Source organism: Phyllobates terribilis, unplaced genomic scaffold (genome assembly GCF_046119375.1).
Source record: "Phyllobates terribilis strain yellow unplaced genomic scaffold, ASM4611937v1 Scaffold_361__1_contigs__length_1927384, whole genome shotgun sequence".
NCBI classification, from domain to species: domain Eukaryota; kingdom Metazoa; phylum Chordata; class Amphibia; order Anura; family Dendrobatidae; genus Phyllobates; species Phyllobates terribilis.
In genome coordinates, this window is record NW_027363121.1 from 1,273,242 (window position 1) to 1,290,914 (window position 17,673).

General features: G+C 45.8%; 11 non-coding genes and 3 pseudogenes across 11 annotated transcripts; all 14 read right to left on the reverse strand.

Annotated features, from left to right (window-relative positions):
- Positions 1–864: 864 nt before the first annotated feature.
- On the reverse strand, positions 865–1,055 carry LOC141222464 (U2 spliceosomal RNA). The gene has a single exon (XR_012290234.1). It is a non-coding gene; the product is annotated as a U2 spliceosomal RNA (small nuclear RNA).
- A 1,115-nt stretch (positions 1,056–2,170) lies between these two features.
- On the reverse strand, positions 2,171–2,361 carry LOC141222750 (U2 spliceosomal RNA). Its single transcript, XR_012290505.1, has one exon. It is a non-coding gene; the product is annotated as a U2 spliceosomal RNA (small nuclear RNA).
- Positions 2,362–3,476: 1,115 nt separating this feature from the next.
- LOC141222853 (U2 spliceosomal RNA) lies at positions 3,477–3,649 on the reverse strand (annotated as a pseudogene).
- A 793-nt stretch (positions 3,650–4,442) lies between these two features.
- LOC141222353 (U2 spliceosomal RNA) lies at positions 4,443–4,534 on the reverse strand (annotated as a pseudogene).
- A 1,118-nt stretch (positions 4,535–5,652) lies between these two features.
- Positions 5,653–5,835, reverse strand: LOC141222300 (U2 spliceosomal RNA). Its single transcript, XR_012290109.1, has one exon. It is a non-coding gene; the product is annotated as a U2 spliceosomal RNA (small nuclear RNA).
- Positions 5,836–6,629: 794 nt separating this feature from the next.
- On the reverse strand, positions 6,630–6,721 carry LOC141222354 (U2 spliceosomal RNA; annotated as a pseudogene).
- Positions 6,722–7,836: 1,115 nt separating this feature from the next.
- LOC141222465 (U2 spliceosomal RNA) lies at positions 7,837–8,027 on the reverse strand. The gene has a single exon (XR_012290235.1). It is a non-coding gene; the product is annotated as a U2 spliceosomal RNA (small nuclear RNA).
- A 1,115-nt stretch (positions 8,028–9,142) lies between these two features.
- LOC141222467 (U2 spliceosomal RNA) lies at positions 9,143–9,333 on the reverse strand. The gene has a single exon (XR_012290237.1). It is a non-coding gene; the product is annotated as a U2 spliceosomal RNA (small nuclear RNA).
- Positions 9,334–10,448: 1,115 nt separating this feature from the next.
- Positions 10,449–10,639, reverse strand: LOC141222796 (U2 spliceosomal RNA). Its single transcript, XR_012290549.1, has one exon. It is a non-coding gene; the product is annotated as a U2 spliceosomal RNA (small nuclear RNA).
- A 1,115-nt stretch (positions 10,640–11,754) lies between these two features.
- On the reverse strand, positions 11,755–11,945 carry LOC141222797 (U2 spliceosomal RNA). Its single transcript, XR_012290550.1, has one exon. It is a non-coding gene; the product is annotated as a U2 spliceosomal RNA (small nuclear RNA).
- Positions 11,946–13,060: 1,115 nt separating this feature from the next.
- On the reverse strand, positions 13,061–13,251 carry LOC141222468 (U2 spliceosomal RNA). Its single transcript, XR_012290238.1, has one exon. It is a non-coding gene; the product is annotated as a U2 spliceosomal RNA (small nuclear RNA).
- Positions 13,252–14,366: 1,115 nt separating this feature from the next.
- LOC141222469 (U2 spliceosomal RNA) lies at positions 14,367–14,557 on the reverse strand. Its single transcript, XR_012290239.1, has one exon. It is a non-coding gene; the product is annotated as a U2 spliceosomal RNA (small nuclear RNA).
- Positions 14,558–15,672: 1,115 nt separating this feature from the next.
- Positions 15,673–15,863, reverse strand: LOC141222470 (U2 spliceosomal RNA). The gene has a single exon (XR_012290240.1). It is a non-coding gene; the product is annotated as a U2 spliceosomal RNA (small nuclear RNA).
- A 1,115-nt stretch (positions 15,864–16,978) lies between these two features.
- Positions 16,979–17,169, reverse strand: LOC141222471 (U2 spliceosomal RNA). The gene has a single exon (XR_012290241.1). It is a non-coding gene; the product is annotated as a U2 spliceosomal RNA (small nuclear RNA).
- Positions 17,170–17,673: the final 504 nt, after the last annotated feature.

The following is a 17,673-nucleotide window of genomic DNA, read 5'->3' on the forward strand; positions in this document are numbered from 1 at the left end:
ATTAAGGCGGGGGGTGGGGTGGAACGAGCAGCTGTCTACCCTTAGCAGGAGGGCTCCTGATTACATACCTCTCCTGCTGCTGCTGCTGCTGGCTGTCCAGCAGCAGACTGAAGGTGGCTGCTGCTGTGCACAGGTATATAAAGGCTCAGAGCCTATTATGACACGCGCAGCCAGCGTTCCATTGCCACATTCCATCTACTGCAGGCAGGATACCTGGCTGGCTGAATGTCGCTGAGAAGCTCACAGAGACCGCCATAAGCAACAGTTTAACAGAATGCCACAGACTAATCAACCAAACTTTTTGGGTTGGGTTCTCTTTTATAGTCTGCAGGCATTAAATGAAAGAAGTCAGTGTTCCAGCAGAAGGAGACAACGTTTCAGAAAAGGCATTGTAGCAAACCAAAAAAGAAATTTTAAGCGCAGCAGAGTAACCAGCGCACATACCTGTTAGCTCAGGTGAGTTTAAAAGGCTGCTGTTGATAACAAGGGCATTTGCTAAATAGATGGTGTGTGTGCAACAATATACTGAAAGGTCAATTATATTGTGCAGCTTATCTCACCACCTGTAGTTATTTAGGTGAAAGCTCCAAAATGCTTGCCTAATATGTCTGTTTATCCAAAAGGAAGTAAAAAGGGAGAGCTAGAAAGATAGCATTGCATCACATTACATGGCAATGCAATGCACAGTTGCTGAAGTTGAACCAAAATGAGCTTGTAATCTGGCTTCTGCAACTTTGAACATGAAAAATCCAATGAGGAGAAGAAAAGCAGAGCCAAAGAGTCCATCCCAAAATCCGACAAACAAGCAAAATGAACAAAAAACATTGAATTCAATTCTTTCTGATTTTAGAAACTGCATTAAAGAAGGGGTGCACCGGTCCTGGAGATACTGCAATACCAGGTCAATGCGTGGAGTGGACAGAGCAAGCTCTTTTTCCATCTCCCTGTTCTAAAAATCCATTTAATATATGGTCCCCAGATAGGGGACGTATCAGATATTAAACTGATAAGAACAGATACTACACTTGATCTTAGCCAAAAGGCCGAGAAGCGATAACCAGAATTGGTTTCAAACTACGGAGCCACCCAAGGATCCTAAAAAGTCCATTTGTGGAGATGAGCTCCTGGACTCCCGTTAAGAAGACATGTTGTCAACCTCTAGATCCCTTACATGCCTGCACTTTTCGGCTTGCTGCTGCTGCAATCCACGCGTTTTAGATCTGCATAACTCCACCTCTTTAAACACAGCACCTTCACCCCCTGCTGTTCCCACCCGCCTCAACACCGTTGGAAGGGAGGAGAACCAATTAAGGCGGGGGGTGGGGTGGAACGAGCAGCTGTCTACCCTTAGCAGGAGGGCTCCTGATTACATACCTCTCCTGCTGCTGCTGCTGCTGGCTGTCCAGCAGCAGACTGAAGGTGGCTGCTGCTGTGCACAGGTATATAAAGGCTCAGAGCCTATTATGACACGCGCAGCCAGCGTTCCATTGCCACATTCCATCTACTGCAGGCAGGATACCTGGCTGGCTGAATGTCGCTGAGAAGCTCACAGAGACCGCCATAAGCAACAGTTTAACAGAATGCCACAGACTAATCAACCAAACTTTTTGGGTTGGGTTCTCTTTTATAGTCTGCAGGCATTAAATGAAAGAAGTCAGTGTTCCAGCAGAAGGAGACAACGTTTCAGAAAAGGCATTGTAGCAAACCAAAAAAGAAATTTTAAGCGCAGCAGAGTAACCAGCGCACATACCTGTTAGCTCAGGTGAGTTTAAAAGGCTGCTGTTGATAACAAGGGCATTTGCTAAATAGATGGTGTGTGTGCAACAATATACTGAAAGGTCAATTATATTGTGCAGCTTATCTCACCACCTGTAGTTATTTAGGTGAAAGCTCCAAAATGCTTGCCTAATATGTCTGTTTATCCAAAAGGAAGTAAAAAGGGAGAGCTAGAAAGATAGCATTGCATCACATTACATGGCAATGCAATGCACAGTTGCTGAAGTTGAACCAAAATGAGCTTGTAATCTGGCTTCTGCAACTTTGAACATGAAAAATCCAATGAGGAGAAGAAAAGCAGAGCCAAAGAGTCCATCCCAAAATCCGACAAACAAGCAAAATGAACAAAAAACATTGAATTCAATTCTTTCTGATTTTAGAAACTGCATTAAAGAAGGGGTGCACAGGTCCTGGAGATACTGCAATACCAGGTCAATGCGTGGAGTGGACAGAGCAAGCTCTTTTTCCATCTCCCTGTTCTAAAAATCCATTTAATATATGGTCCCCAGATAGGGGACGTATCAGATATTAAACTGATAAGAACAGATACTACACTTGATCTTAGCCAAAAGGCCGAGAAGCGATAACCAGAATTGGTTTCAAACTACGGAGCCACCCAAGGATCCTAAAAAGTCCATTTGTGGAGATGAGCTCCTGGACTCCCGTTAAGAATACATGTTGTCAACCTCTAGATCCCTTACATGCCTGCACTTTTCGGCTTGCTGCTGCTGCAATCCACGCGTTTTAGATCTGCATAACTCCACCTCTTTAAACACAGCACCTTCACCCCCTGCTGTTCCCACCCGCCTCAACACCGTTGGAAGGGAGGAGAACCAATTAAGGCGGGGGGTGGGGTGGAACGAGCAGCTGTCTACCCTTAGCAGGAGGGCTCCTGATTACATACCTCTCCTGCTGCTGCTGCTGCTGGCTGTCCAGCAGCAGACTGAAGGTGGCTGCTGCTGTGCACAGGTATATAAAGGCTCAGAGCCTATTATGACACGCGCAGCCAGCGTTCCATTTCCACATTCCATCTACTGCAGGCAGGATACCTGGCTGGCTGAATGTCGCTGAGAAGCTCACAGAGACCGCCATAAGCAACAGTTTAACAGAATGCCACAGACTAATCAACCAAACTTTTTGGGTTGGGTTCTCTTTTATAGTCTGCAGGCATTAAATGAAAGAAGTCAGTGTTCCAGCAGAAGGAGACAACGTTTCAGAAAAGGCATTGTAGCAAACCAAAAAAGAAATTTTAAGCGCAGCAGAGTAACCAGCGCACATACCTGTTAGCTCAGGTGAGTTTAAAAGGCTGCTGTTGATAACAAGGGCATTTGCTAAATAGATGGTGTGTGTGCAACAATATACTGAAAGGTCAATTATATTGTGCAGCTTATCTCACCACCTGTAGTTATTTAGGTGAAAGCTCCAAAATGCTTGCCTAATATGTCTGTTTATCCAAAAGGAAGTAAAAAGGGAGAGCTAGAAAGATAGCATTGCATCACATTACATGGCAATGCAATGCACAGTTGCTGAAGTTGAACCAAAATGAGCTTGTAATCTGGCTTCTGCAACTTTGAACATGAAAAATCCAATGAGGAGAAGAAAAGCAGAGCCAAAGAGTCCATCCCAAAATCCGACAAACAAGCAAAATGAACAAAAAACATTGAATTCAATTCTTTCTGATTTTAGAAACTGCATTAAAGAAGGGGTGCACCGGTCCTGGAGATACTGCAATACCAGGTCAATGCGTGGAGTGGACAGAGCAAGCTCTTTTTCCATCTCCCTGTTCTAAAAATCCATTTAATATATGGTCCCCAGATAGGGGACGTATCAGATATTAAACTGATAAGAACAGATTTTTTTGAAAGCCCGAAATCGTGTACAAAACCCGAGTGCGCTTAAAAAAAGTGACAAGTGCCACAAAAAAAGTGCACTAGGATGCTGGTCTTCTTGAAACCCTCTCCAAAAGGAGAAGGGTCCCCCAAACCATTCCCCGTCCCTCCGAGCCAAAAGGCCACAGCGAGGAACAGGGACAAAAAGCCACCTCCAGCCGAAGCCAGAGGCGACCCAATCTTACCCCCAGCACCTGCCCGAGTTCTCACCCGAGCAAGGCACTGGGAGCCAAAGACTGTGCTCCCCTCCCGGAAGAGGGGAGCCAACAACGCTCTCCTCCCGAAAGAGGAGAGCCAGGGGGGTTCAGGGGGGAGCGGAACCTGATGGCCACACACTCCCCCCCTAGACCTGCCAAGAGAGGAACCCGTAAGGGAACCGCATCCCGACAAAATCCTAGTAGGACGTGACACACGTGAATAAGTGGACACACAGTGACAAAGAAATTAAATAAATAGTGAAGGTTTCACAGTATAATACTGCCCGGACCTTCGACCGGGAATTGAAAAATTCCCCATCCTAAGGCCAGAAGGCCCGGAATAAGGGTGTGTGCGAAGAAAGAAAATTTGAAGTGCTTGTGCAAATGTGCCATAAACTCAAGTGGGGTTCCCAATCCCAGTGAGTTAAGGCACCCCAGGGTCACCACTCCTGGGGCACTTCACACTTCGGGCTTTCGATCTTCCCCGGCCCAATGGCGTCGATCCTGGGGGGCCATGCTTTCCACCATATGACTATATTAGCCACCTGGCGTACTAACAAGCGCCTAAACCCCAGTGTGCATAATGTATCAATCTACTAGGGCGGCCAACATCCAAAACCGCCTTTTCGAAAGATACTACACTTGATCTTAGCCAAAAGGCCGAGAAGCGATAACCAGAATTGGTTTCAAACTACGGAGCCACCCAAGGATCCTAAAAAGTCCATTTGTGGAGATGAGCTCCTGGACTCCCGTTAAGAAGACATGTTGTCAACCTCTAGATCCCTTACATGCCTGCACTTTTCGGCTTGCTGCTGCTGCAATCCACGCGTTTTAGATCTGCATAACTCCACCTCTTTAAACACAGCACCTTCACCCCCTGCTGTTCCCACCCGCCTCAACACCGTTGGAAGGGAGGAGAACCAATTAAGGCGGGGGGTGGGGTGGAACGAGCAGCTGTCTACCCTTAGCAGGAGGGCTCCTGATTACATACCTCTCCTGCTGCTGCTGCTGCTGCTGGCTGTCCAGCAGCAGACTGAAGGTGGCTGCTGCTGTGCACAGGTATATAAAGGCTCAGAGCCTATTATGACACGCGCAGCCAGCGTTCCATTGCCACATTCCATCTACTGCAGGCAGGATACCTGGCTGGCTGAATGTCGCTGAGAAGCTCACAGAGACCGCCATAAGCAACAGTTTAACAGAATGCCACAGACTAATCAACCAAACTTTTTGGGTTGGGTTCTCTTTTATAGTCTGCAGGCATTAAATGAAAGAAGTCAGTGTTCCAGCAGAAGGAGACAACGTTTCAGAAAAGGCATTGTAGCAAACCAAAAAAGAAATTTTAAGCGCAGCAGAGTAACCAGCGCACATACCTGTTAGCTCAGGTGAGTTTAAAAGGCTGCTGTTGATAACAAGGGCATTTGCTAAATAGATGGTGTGTGTGCAACAATATACTGAAAGGTCAATTATATTGTGCAGCTTATCTCACCACCTGTAGTTATTTAGGTGAAAGCTCCAAAATGCTTGCCTAATATGTCTGTTTATCCAAAAGGAAGTAAAAAGGGAGAGCTAGAAAGATAGCATTGCATCACATTACATGGCAATGCAATGCACAGTTGCTGAAGTTGAACCAAAATGAGCTTGTAATCTGGCTTCTGCAACTTTGAACATGAAAAATCCAATGAGGAGAAGAAAAGCAGAGCCAAAGAGTCCATCCCAAAATCCGACAAACAAGCAAAATGAACAAAAAACATTGAATTCAATTCTTTCTGATTTTAGAAACTGCATTAAAGAAGGGGTGCACCGGTCCTGGAGATACTGCAATACCAGGTCAATGCGTGGAGTGGACAGAGCAAGCTCTTTTTCCATCTCCCTGTTCTAAAAATCCATTTAATATATGGTCCCCAGATAGGGGACGTATCAGATATTAAACTGATAAGAACAGATTTTTTTTTTTTTTTTATCGAAAGCCCGAATTCGTGTACAAAACCCGAGTGCGCTTAAAAAAGTGACAAGTGCCACAAAAAAAGTGCACTAGGATGCTGGTCTTCTTGAAACCCTCTCCAAAAGGAGAAGGGTCCCCCAAACCATTCCCCGTCCCTCCGAGCCAAAAGGCCACAGCGAGGAACAGGGACAAAAAGCCACCTCCAGCCGAAGCCAGAGGCGACCCAATCTTACCCCCAGCACCTGCCCGAGTTCTCACCCGAGCAAGGCACTGGGAGCCAAAGACTGTGCTCCCCTCCCGGAAGAGGGGAGCCAACAACGCTCTCCTCCCAAAAGAGGAGAGCCAGGGGGGTTCAGGGGGGAGCGGAACCTGATGGCCACACACTCCCCCCCTAGACCTGCCAAGAGAGGAACCCGTAAGGGAACCGCATCCCGACAAAATCCTAGTAGGACGTGACACACGTGAATAAGTGGACACACAGTGACAAAGAAATTAAATAAATAGTGAAGGTTTCACAGTATAATACTGCCCGGACCTTCGACCGGGAATTGAAAAATTCCCCATCCTAAGGCCAGAAGGCCCGGAATAAGGGTGTGTGCGAAGAAAGAAAATTTGAAGTGCTTGTGCAAATGTGCCATAAACTCAAGTGGGGTTCCCAATCCCAGTGAGTTAAGGCACCCCAGGGTCACCACTCCTGGGGCACTTCACACTTCGGGCGTTCGATCTTCCCCGGCCCAATGGCGTCGATCCTGGGGGGCCATGCTTTCCACCAGATGACTATATTAGCCACCTGGCGTACTAACAAGCGCCTAAACCCCAGTGTGCATAATGTATCAATCTACTAGGGCGGCCAACATCCAAAACCGCCTTTTCGAAAGATACTACACTTGATCTTAGCCAAAAGGCCGAGAAGCGATAACCAGAATTGGTTTCAAACTACGGAGCCACCCAAGGATCCTAAAAAGTCCATTTGTGGAGATGAGCTCCTGGACTCCCGTTAAGAAGACATGTTGTCAACCTCTAGATCCCTTACATGCCTGCACTTTTCGGCTTGCTGCTGCTGCAATCCACGCGTTTTAGATCTGCATAACTCCACCTCTTTAAACACAGCACCTTCACCCCCTGCTGTTCCCACCCGCCTCAACACCGTTGGAAGGGAGGAGAACCAATTAAAGCGGGGGGTGGGGTGGAACGAGCAGCTGTCTACCCTTAGCAGGAGGGCTCCTGATTACATACCTCTCCTGCTGCTGCTGCTGCTGGCTGTCCAGCAGCAGACTGAAGGTGGCTGCTGCTGTGCACAGGTATATAAAGGCTCAAAGCCTATTATGACACGCGCAGCCAGCGTTCCATTGCCACATTCCATCTACTGCAGGCAGGATACCTGGCTGGCTGAATGTCGCTGAGAAGCTCACAGAGACCGCCATAAGCAACAGTTTAACAGAATGCCACAGACTAATCAACCAAACTTTTTGGGTTGGGTTCTCTTTTATACTCTGCAGGCATTAAATGAAAGAAGTCAGTATTCCAGCAGAAGGAGACAACGTTTCAGAAAAGGCATTGTAGCAAACCAAAAAAGAAATTTTAAGCGCAGCAGAGTAACCAGCGCACATACCTGTTAGCTCAGGTGAGTTTAAAAGGCTGCTGTTGATAACAAGGGCATTTGCTAAATAGATGGTGTGTGTGCAACAATATACTGAAAGGTCAATTATATTGTGCAGCTTATCTCACCACCTGTAGTTATTTAGGTGAAAGCTCCAAAATGCTTGCCTAATATGTCTGTTTATCCAAAAGGAAGTAAAAAGGGAGAGCTAGAAAGATAGCATTGCATCACATTACATGGCAATGCAATGCACAGTTGCTGAAGTTGAACCAAAATGAGCTTGTAATCTGGCTTCTGCAACTTTGAACATGAAAAATCCAATGAGGAGAAGAAAAGCAGAGCCAAAGAGTCCATCCCAAAATCCGACAAACAAGCAAAATGAACAAAAAACATTGAATTCAATTCTTTCTGATTTTAGAAACTGCATTAAAGAAGGGGTGCACCGGTCCTGGAGATACTGCAATACCAGGTCAATGCGTGGAGTGGACAGAGCAAGCTCTTTTTCCATCTCCCTGTTCTAAAAATCCATTTAATATATGGTCCCCAGATAGGGGACGTATCAGATATTAAACTGATAAGAACAGATACTACACTTGATCTTAGCCAAAAGGCCGAGAAGCGATAACCAGAATTGGTTTCAAACTACGGAGCCACCCAAGGATCCTAAAAAGTCCATTTGTGGAGATGAGCTCCTGGACTCCCGTTAAGAAGACATGTTGTCAACCTCTAGATCCCTTACATGCCTGCACTTTTCGGCTTGCTGCTGCTGCAATCCACGCGTTTTAGATCTGCATAACTCCACCTCTTTAAACACAGCACCTTCACCCCCTGCTGTTCCCACCCGCCTCAACACCGTTGGAAGGGAGGAGAACCAATTAAGGCGGGGGGTGGGGTGGAACGAGCAGCTGTCTACCCTTAGCAGGAGGGCTCCTGATTACATACCTCTCCTGTTGCTGCTGCTGCTGGCTGTCCAGCAGCAGACTGAAGGTGGCTGCTGCTGTGCACAGGTATATAAAGGCTCAGAGCCTATTATGACACGCGCAGCCAGCGTTCCATTGCCACATTCCATCTACTGCAGGCAGGATTCCTGGCTGGCTGAATGTCGCTGAGAAGCTCACAGAGACCGCCATAAGCAACAGTTTAACAGAATGCCACAGACTAATCAACCAAACTTTTTGGGTTGGGTTCTCTTTTATAGTCTGCAGGCATTAAATGAAAGAAGTCAGTGTTCCAGCAGGAGGAGACAACGTTTCAGAAAAGGCATTGTAGCAAACCAAAAAAGAAATTTTAAGCGCAGCAGAGTAACCAGCGCACATACCTGTTAGCTCAGGTGAGTTTAAAAGGCTGCTGTTGATAACAAGGGCATTTGCTAAATAGATGGTGTGTGTGCAACAATATACTGAAAGGTCAATTATATTGTGCAGCTTATCTCACCACCTGTAGTTATTTAGGTGAAAGCTCCAAAATGCTTGCCTAATATGTCTGTTTATCCAAAAGGAAGTAAAAAGGGAGAGCTAGAAAGATAGCATTGCATCACATTACATGGCAATGCAATGCACAGTTGCTGAAGTTGAACCAAGATGAGCTTGTAATCTGGCTTCTGCAACTTTGAACATGAAAAATCCAATGAGGAGAAGAAAAGCAGAGCCAAAGAGTCCATCCCAAAATCCGACAAACAAGCAAAATGAACAAAAAACATTGAATTCAATTCTTTCTGATTTTAGAAACTGCATTAAAGAAGGGGTGCACCGGTCCTGGAGATACTGCAATACCAGGTCAATGCGTGGAGTGGACAGAGCAAGCTCTTTTTCCATCTCCCTGTTCTAAAAATCCATTTAATATATGGTCCCCAGATAGGGGACGTATCAGATATTAAACTGATAAGAACAGATACTACACTTGATCTTAGCCAAAAGGCCGAGAAGCGATAACCAGAATTGGTTTCAAACTACGGAGCCACCCAAGGATCCTAAAAAGTCCATTTGTGGAGATGAGCTCCTGGACTCCCGTTAAGAAGACATGTTGTCAACCTCTAGATCCCTTACATGCCTGCACTTTTCGGCTTGCTGCTGCTGCAATCCACGCGTTTTAGATCTGCATAACTCCACCTCTTTAAACACAGCACCTTCACCCCCTGCTGTTCCCACCCGCCTCAACACCGTTGGAAGGGAGGAGAACCAATTAAGGCGGGGGGTGGGGTGGAACGAGCAGCTGTCTACCCTTAGCAGGAGGGCTCCTGATTACATACCTCTCCTGTTGCTGCTGCTGCTGGCTGTCCAGCAGCAGACTGAAGGTGGCTGCTGCTGTGCACAGGTATATAATGGCTCAGAGCCTATTATGACACGCGCAGCCAGCGTTCCATTGCCACATTCCATCTACTGCAGGCAGGATACCTGGCTGGCTGAATGTCGCTGAGAAGCTCACAGAGACCGCCATAAGCAACAGTTTAACAGAATGCCACAGACTAATCAACCAAACTTTTTGGGTTGGGTTCTCTTTTATAGTCTGCAGGCATTAAATGAAAGAAGTCAGTGTTCCAGCAGAAGGAGACAACGTTTCAGAAAAGGCATTGTAGCAAACCAAAAAAGAAATTTTAAGCGCAGCAGAGTAACCAGCGCACATACCTGTTAGCTCAGGTGAGTTTAAAAGGCTGCTGTTGATAACAAGGGCATTTGCTAAATAGATGGTGTGTGTGCAACAATATACTGAAAGGTCAATTATATTGTGCAGCTTATCTCACCACCTGTAGTTATTTAGGTGAAAGCTCCAAAATGCTTGCCTAATATGTCTGTTTATCCAAAAGGAAGTAAAAAGGGAGAGCTAGAAAGATAGCATTGCATCACATTACATGGCAATGCAATGCACATTTGCTGAAGTTGAACCAAAATGAGCTTGTAATGTGGCTTCTGCAACTTTGAACATGAAAAATCCAATGAGGAGAAGAAAAGCAGAGCCAAAGAGTCCATCCCAAAATCCGACAAACAAGCAAAATGAACAAAAAACATTGAATTCAATTCTTTCTGATTTTAGAAACTGCATTAAAGAAGGGGTGCACCGGTCCTGGAGATACTGCAATACTAGGTCAATGCGTGGAGTGGACAGAGCAAGCTCTTTTTCCATCTCCCTGTTCTAAAAATCCATTTAATATATGGTCCCCAGATAGGGGACGTATCAGATATTAAACTGATAAGAACAGATACTACACTTGATCTTAGCCAAAAGGCCGAGAAGCGATAACCAGAATTGGTTTCAAACTACGGAGCCACCCAAGGATCCTAAAAAGTCCATTTGTGGAGATGAGCTCCTGGACTCCCGTTAAGAAGACATGTTGTCAACCTCTAGATCCCTTACATGCCTGCACTTTTCGGCTTGCTGCTGCTGCAATCCACGCGTTTTAGATCTGCATAACTCCACCTCTTTAAACACAGCACCTTCACCCCCTGCTGTTCCCACCCGCCTCAACACCGTTGGAAGGGAGGAGAACCAATTAAGGCGGGGGGTGGGGTGGAACGAGCAGCTGTCTACCCTTAGCAGGAGGGCTCCTGATTACATACCTCTCCTGCTGCTGCTGCTGCTGGCTGTCCAGCAGCAGACTGAAGGTGGCTGCTGCTGTGCACAGGTATATAAAGGCTCAGAGCCTATTATGACACGCGCAGCCAGCGTTCCATTGCCACATTCCATCTACTGCAGGCAGGATACCTGGCTGGCTGAATGTCGCTGAGAAGCTCACAGAGACCGCCATAAGCAACAGTTTAACAGAATGCCACAGACTAATCAACCAAACTTTTTGGGTTGGGTTCTCTTTTATAGTCTGCAGGCATTAAATGAAAGAAGTCAGTGTTCCAGCAGAAGGAGACAACGTTTCAGAAAAGGCATTGTAGCAAACCAAAAAAGAAATTTTAAGCGCAGCAGAGTAACCAGCGCACATACCTGTTAGCTCAGGTGAGTTTAAAAGGCTGCTGTTGATAACAAGGGCATTTGCTAAATAGATGGTGTGTGTGCAACAATATACTGAAAGGTCAATTATATTGTGCAGCTTATCTCACCACCTGTAGTTATTTAGGTGAAAGCTCCAAAATGCTTGCCTAATATGTCTGTTTATCCAAAAGGAAGTAAAAAGGGAGAGCTAGAAAGATAGCATTGCATCACATTACATGGCAATGCAATGCACAGTTGCTGAAGTTGAACCAAAATGAGCTTGTAATCTGGCTTCTGCAACTTTGAACATGAAAAATCCAATGAGGAGAAGAAAAGCAGAGCCAAAGAGTCCATCCCAAAATCCGACAAACAAGCAAAATGAACAAAAAACATTGAATTCAATTCTTTCTGATTTTAGAAACTGCATTAAAGAAGGGGTGCACCGGTCCTGGAGATACTGCAATACTAGGTCAATGCGTGGAGTGGACAGAGCAAGCTCTTTTTCCATCTCCCTGTTCTAAAAATCCATTTAATATATGGTCCCCAGATAGGGGACGTATCAGATATTAAACTGATAAGAACAGATACTACACTTGATCTTAGCCAAAAGGCCGAGAAGCGATAACCAGAATTGGTTTCAAACTACGGAGCCACCCAAGGATCCTAAAAAGTCCATTTGTGGAGATGAGCTCCTGGACTCCCGTTAAGAAGACATGTTGTCAACCTCTAGATCCCTTACATGCCTGCACTTTTCGGCTTGCTGCTGCTGCAATCCACGCGTTTTAGATCTGCATAACTCCACCTCTTTAAACACAGCACCTTCACCCCCTGCTGTTCCCACCCGCCTCAACACCGTTGGAAGGGAGGAGAACCAATTAAGGCGGGGGGTGGGGTGGAACGAGCAGCTGTCTACCCTTAGCAGGAGGGCTCCTGATTACATACCTCTCCTGCTGCTGCTGCTGCTGGCTGTCCAGCAGCAGACTGAAGGTGGCTGCTGCTGTGCACAGGTATATAAAGGCTCAGAGCCTATTATGACACGCGCAGCCAGCGTTCCATTGCCACATTCCATCTACTGCAGGCAGGATACCTGGCTGGCTGAATGTCGCTGAGAAGCTCACAGAGACCGCCATAAGCAACAGTTTAACAGAATGCCACAGACTAATCAACCAAACTTTTTGGGTTGGGTTCTCTTTTATAGTCTGCAGGCATTAAATGAAAGAAGTCAGTGTTCCAGCAGAAGGAGACAACGTTTCAGAAAAGGCATTGTAGCAAACCAAAAAAGAAATTTTAAGCGCAGCAGAGTAACCAGCGCACATACCTGTTAGCTCAGGTGAGTTTAAAAGGCTGCTGTTGATAACAAGGGCATTTGCTAAATAGATGGTGTGTGTGCAACAATATACTGAAAGGTCAATTATATTGTGCAGCTTATCTCACCACCTGTAGTTATTTAGGTGAAAGCTCCAAAATGCTTGCCTAATATGTCTGTTTATCCAAAAGGAAGTAAAAAGGGAGAGCTAGAAAGATAGCATTGCATCACATTACATGGCAATGCAATGCACAGTTGCTGAAGTTGAACCAAAATGAGCTTGTAATCTGGCTTCTGCAACTTTGAACATGAAAAATCCAATGAGGAGAAGAAAAGCAGAGCCAAAGAGTCCATCCCAAAATCCGACAAACAAGCAAAATGAACAAAAAACATTGAATTCAATTCTTTCTGATTTTAGAAACTGCATTAAAGAAGGGGTGCACCGGTCCTGGAGATACTGCAATACCAGGTCAATGCGTGGAGTGGACAGAGCAAGCTCTTTTTCCATCTCCCTGTTCTAAAAATCCATTTAATATATGGTCCCCAGATAGGGGACGTATCAGATATTAAACTGATAAGAACAGATACTACACTTGATCTTAGCCAAAAGGCCGAGAAGCGATAACCAGAATTGGTTTCAAACTACGGAGCCACCCAAGGATCCTAAAAAGTCCATTTGTGGAGATGAGCTCCTGGACTCCCGTTAAGAAGACATGTTGTCAACCTCTAGATCCCTTACATGCCTGCACTTTTCGGCTTGCTGCTGCTGCAATCCACGCGTTTTAGATCTGCATAACTCCACCTCTTTAAACACAGCACCTTCACCCCCTGCTGTTCCCACCCGCCTCAACACCGTTGGAAGGGAGGAGAACCAATTAAGGCGGGGGGTGGGGTGGAACGAGCAGCTGTCTACCCTTAGCAGGAGGGCTCCTGATTACATACCTCTCCTGCTGCTGCTGCTGCTGGCTGTCCAGCAGCAGACTGAAGGTGGCTGCTGCTGTGCACAGGTATATAAAGGCTCAGAGCCTATTATGACACGCGCAGCCAGCGTTCCATTGCCACATTCCATCTACTGCAGGCAGGATACCTGGCTGGCTGAATGTCGCTGAGAAGCTCACAGAGACCGCCATAAGCAACAGTTTAACAGAATGCCACAGACTAATCAACCAAACTTTTTGGGTTGGGTTCTCTTTTATAGTCTGCAGGCATTAAATGAAAGAAGTCAGTGTTCCAGCAGAAGGAGACAACGTTTCAGAAAAGGCATTGTAGCAAACCAAAAAAGAAATTTTAAGCGCAGCAGAGTAACCAGCGCACATACCTGTTAGCTCAGGTGAGTTTAAAAGGCTGCTGTTGATAACAAGGGCATTTGCTAAATAGATGGTGTGTGTGCAACAATATACTGAAAGGTCAATTATATTGTGCAGCTTATCTCACCACCTGTAGTTATTTAGGTGAAAGCTCCAAAATGCTTGCCTAATATGTCTGTTTATCCAAAAGGAAGTAAAAAGGGAGAGCTAGAAAGATAGCATTGCATCACATTACATGGCAATGCAATGCACAGTTGCTGAAGTTGAACCAAAATGAGCTTGTAATCTGGCTTCTGCAACTTTGAACATGAAAAATCCAATGAGGAGAAGAAAAGCAGAGCCAAAGAGTCCATCCCAAAATCCGACAAACAAGCAAAATGAACAAAAAACATTGAATTCAATTCTTTCTGATTTTAGAAACTGCATTAAAGAAGGGGTGCACCGGTCCTGGAGATACTGCAATACCAGGTCAATGCGTGGAGTGGACAGAGCAAGCTCTTTTTCCATCTCCCTGTTCTAAAAATCCATTTAATATATGGTCCCCAGATAGGGGACGTATCAGATATTAAACTGATAAGAACAGATACTACACTTGATCTTAGCCAAAAGGCCGAGAAGCGATAACCAGAATTGGTTTCAAACTACGGAGCCACCCAAGGATCCTAAAAAGTCCATTTGTGGAGATGAGCTCCTGGACTCCCGTTAAGAAGACATGTTGTCAACCTCTAGATCCCTTACATGCCTGCACTTTTCGGCTTGCTGCTGCTGCAATCCACGCGTTTTAGATCTGCATAACTCCACCTCTTTAAACACAGCACCTTCACCCCCTGCTGTTCCCACCCGCCTCAACACCGTTGGAAGGGAGGAGAACCAATTAAGGCGGGGGGTGGGGTGGAACGAGCAGCTGTCTACCCTTAGCAGGAGGGCTCCTGATTACATACCTCTCCTGCTGCTGCTGCTGCTGGCTGTCCAGCAGCAGACTGAAGGTGGCTGCTGCTGTGCACAGGTATATAAAGGCTCAGAGCCTATTATGACACGCGCAGCCAGCGTTCCATTGCCACATTCCATCTACTGCAGGCAGGATACCTGGCTGGCTGAATGTCGCTGAGAAGCTCACAGAGACCGCCATAAGCAACAGTTTAACAGAATGCCACAGACTAATCAACCAAACTTTTTGGGTTGGGTTCTCTTTTATAGTCTGCAGGCATTAAATGAAAGAAGTCAGTGTTCCAGCAGAAGGAGACAACGTTTCAGAAAAGGCATTGTAGCAAACCAAAAAAGAAATTTTAAGCGCAGCAGAGTAACCAGCGCACATACCTGTTAGCTCAGGTGAGTTTAAAAGGCTGCTGTTGATAACAAGGGCATTTGCTAAATAGATGGTGTGTGTGCAACAATATACTGAAAGGTCAATTATATTGTGCAGCTTATCTCACCACCTGTAGTTATTTAGGTGAAAGCTCCAAAATGCTTGCCTAATATGTCTGTTTATCCAAAAGGAAGTAAAAAGGGAGAGCTAGAAAGATAGCATTGCATCACATTACATGGCAATGCAATGCACAGTTGCTGAAGTTGAACCAAAATGAGCTTGTAATCTGGCTTCTGCAACTTTGAACATGAAAAATCCAATGAGGAGAAGAAAAGCAGAGCCAAAGAGTCCATCCCAAAATCCGACAAACAAGCAAAATGAACAAAAAACATTGAATTCAATTCTTTCTGATTTTAGAAACTGCATTAAAGAAGGGGTGCACCGGTCCTGGAGATACTGCAATACCAGGTCAATGCGTGGAGTGGACAGAGCAAGCTCTTTTTCCATCTCCCTGTTCTAAAAATCCATTTAATATATGGTCCCCAGATAGGGGACGTATCAGATATTAAACTGATAAGAACAGATACTACACTTGATCTTAGCCAAAAGGCCGAGAAGCGATAACCAGAATTGGTTTCAAACTACGGAGCCACCCAAGGATCCTAAAAAGTCCATTTGTGGAGATGAGCTCCTGGACTCCCGTTAAGAAGACATGTTGTCAACCTCTAGATCCCTTACATGCCTGCACTTTTCGGCTTGCTGCTGCTGCAATCCACGCGTTTTAGATCTGCATAACTCCACCTCTTTAAACACAGCACCTTCACCCCCTGCTGTTCCCACCCGCCTCAACACCGTTGGAAGGGAGGAGAACCAATTAAGGCGGGGGGTGGGGTGGAACGAGCAGCTGTCTACCCTTAGCAGGAGGGCTCCTGATTACATACCTCTCCTGCTGCTGCTGCTGCTGGCTGTCCAGCAGCAGACTGAAGGTGGCTGCTGCTGTGCACAGGTATATAAAGGCTCAGAGCCTATTATGACACGCGCAGCCAGCGTTCCATTGCCACATTCCATCTACTGCAGGCAGGATACCTGGCTGGCTGAATGTCGCTGAGAAGCTCACAGAGACCGCCATAAGCAACAGTTTAACAGAATGCCACAGACTAATCAACCAAACTTTTTGGGTTGGGTTCTCTTTTATAGTCTGCAGGCATTAAATGAAAGAAGTCAGTGTTCCAGCAGAAGGAGACAACGTTTCAGAAAAGGCATTGTAGCAAACCAAAAAAGAAATTTTAAGCGCAGCAGAGTAACCAGCGCACATACCTGTTAGCTCAGGTGAGTTTAAAAGGCTGCTGTTGATAACAAGGGCATTTGCTAAATAGATGGTGTGTGTGCAACAATATACTGAAAGGTCAATTATATTGTGCAGCTTATCTCACCACCTGTAGTTATTTAGGTGAAAGCTCCAAAATGCTTGCCTAATATGTCTGTTTATCCAAAAGGAAGTAAAAAGGGAGAGCTAGAAAGATAGCATTGCATCACATTACATGGCAATGCAATGCACAGTTGCTGAAGTTGAACCAAAATGAGCTTGTAATCTGGCTTCTGCAACTTTGAACATGAAAAATCCAATGAGGAGAAGAAAAGCAGAGCCAAAGAGTCCATCCCAAAATCCGACAAACAAGCAAAATGAACAAAAAACATTGAATTCAATTCTTTCTGATTTTAGAAACTGCATTAAAGAAGGGGTGCACCGGTCCTGGAGATACTGCAATACCAGGTCAATGCGTGGAGTGGACAGAGCAAGCTCTTTTTCCATCTCCCTGTTCTAAAAATCCATTTAATATATGGTCCCCAGATAGGGGACGTATCAGATATTAAACTGATAAGAACAGATACTACACTTGATCTTAGCCAAAAGGCCGAGAAGCGATAACCAGAATTGGTTTCAAACTACGGAGCCACCCAAGGATCCTAAAAAGTCCATTTGTGGAGATGAGCTCCTGGACTCCCGTTAAGAAGACATGTTGTCAACCTCTAGATCCCTTACATGCCTGCACTTTTCGGCTTGCTGCTGCTGCAATCCACGCGTTTTAGATCTGCATAACTCCACCTCTTTAAACACAGCACCTTCACCCCCTGCTGTTCCCACCCGCCTCAACACCGTTGGAAGGGAGGAGAACCAATTAAGGCGGGGGGTGGGGTGGAACGAGCAGCTGTCTACCCTTAGCAGGAGGGCTCCTGATTACATACCTCTCCTGCTGCTGCTGCTGCTGGCTGTCCAGCAGCAGACTGAAGGTGGCTGCTGCTGTGCACAGGTATATAAAGGCTCAGAGCCTATTATGACACGCGCAGCCAGCGTTCCATTGCCACATTCCATCTACTGCAGGCAGGATACCTGGCTGGCTGAATGTCGCTGAGAAGCTCACAGAGACCGC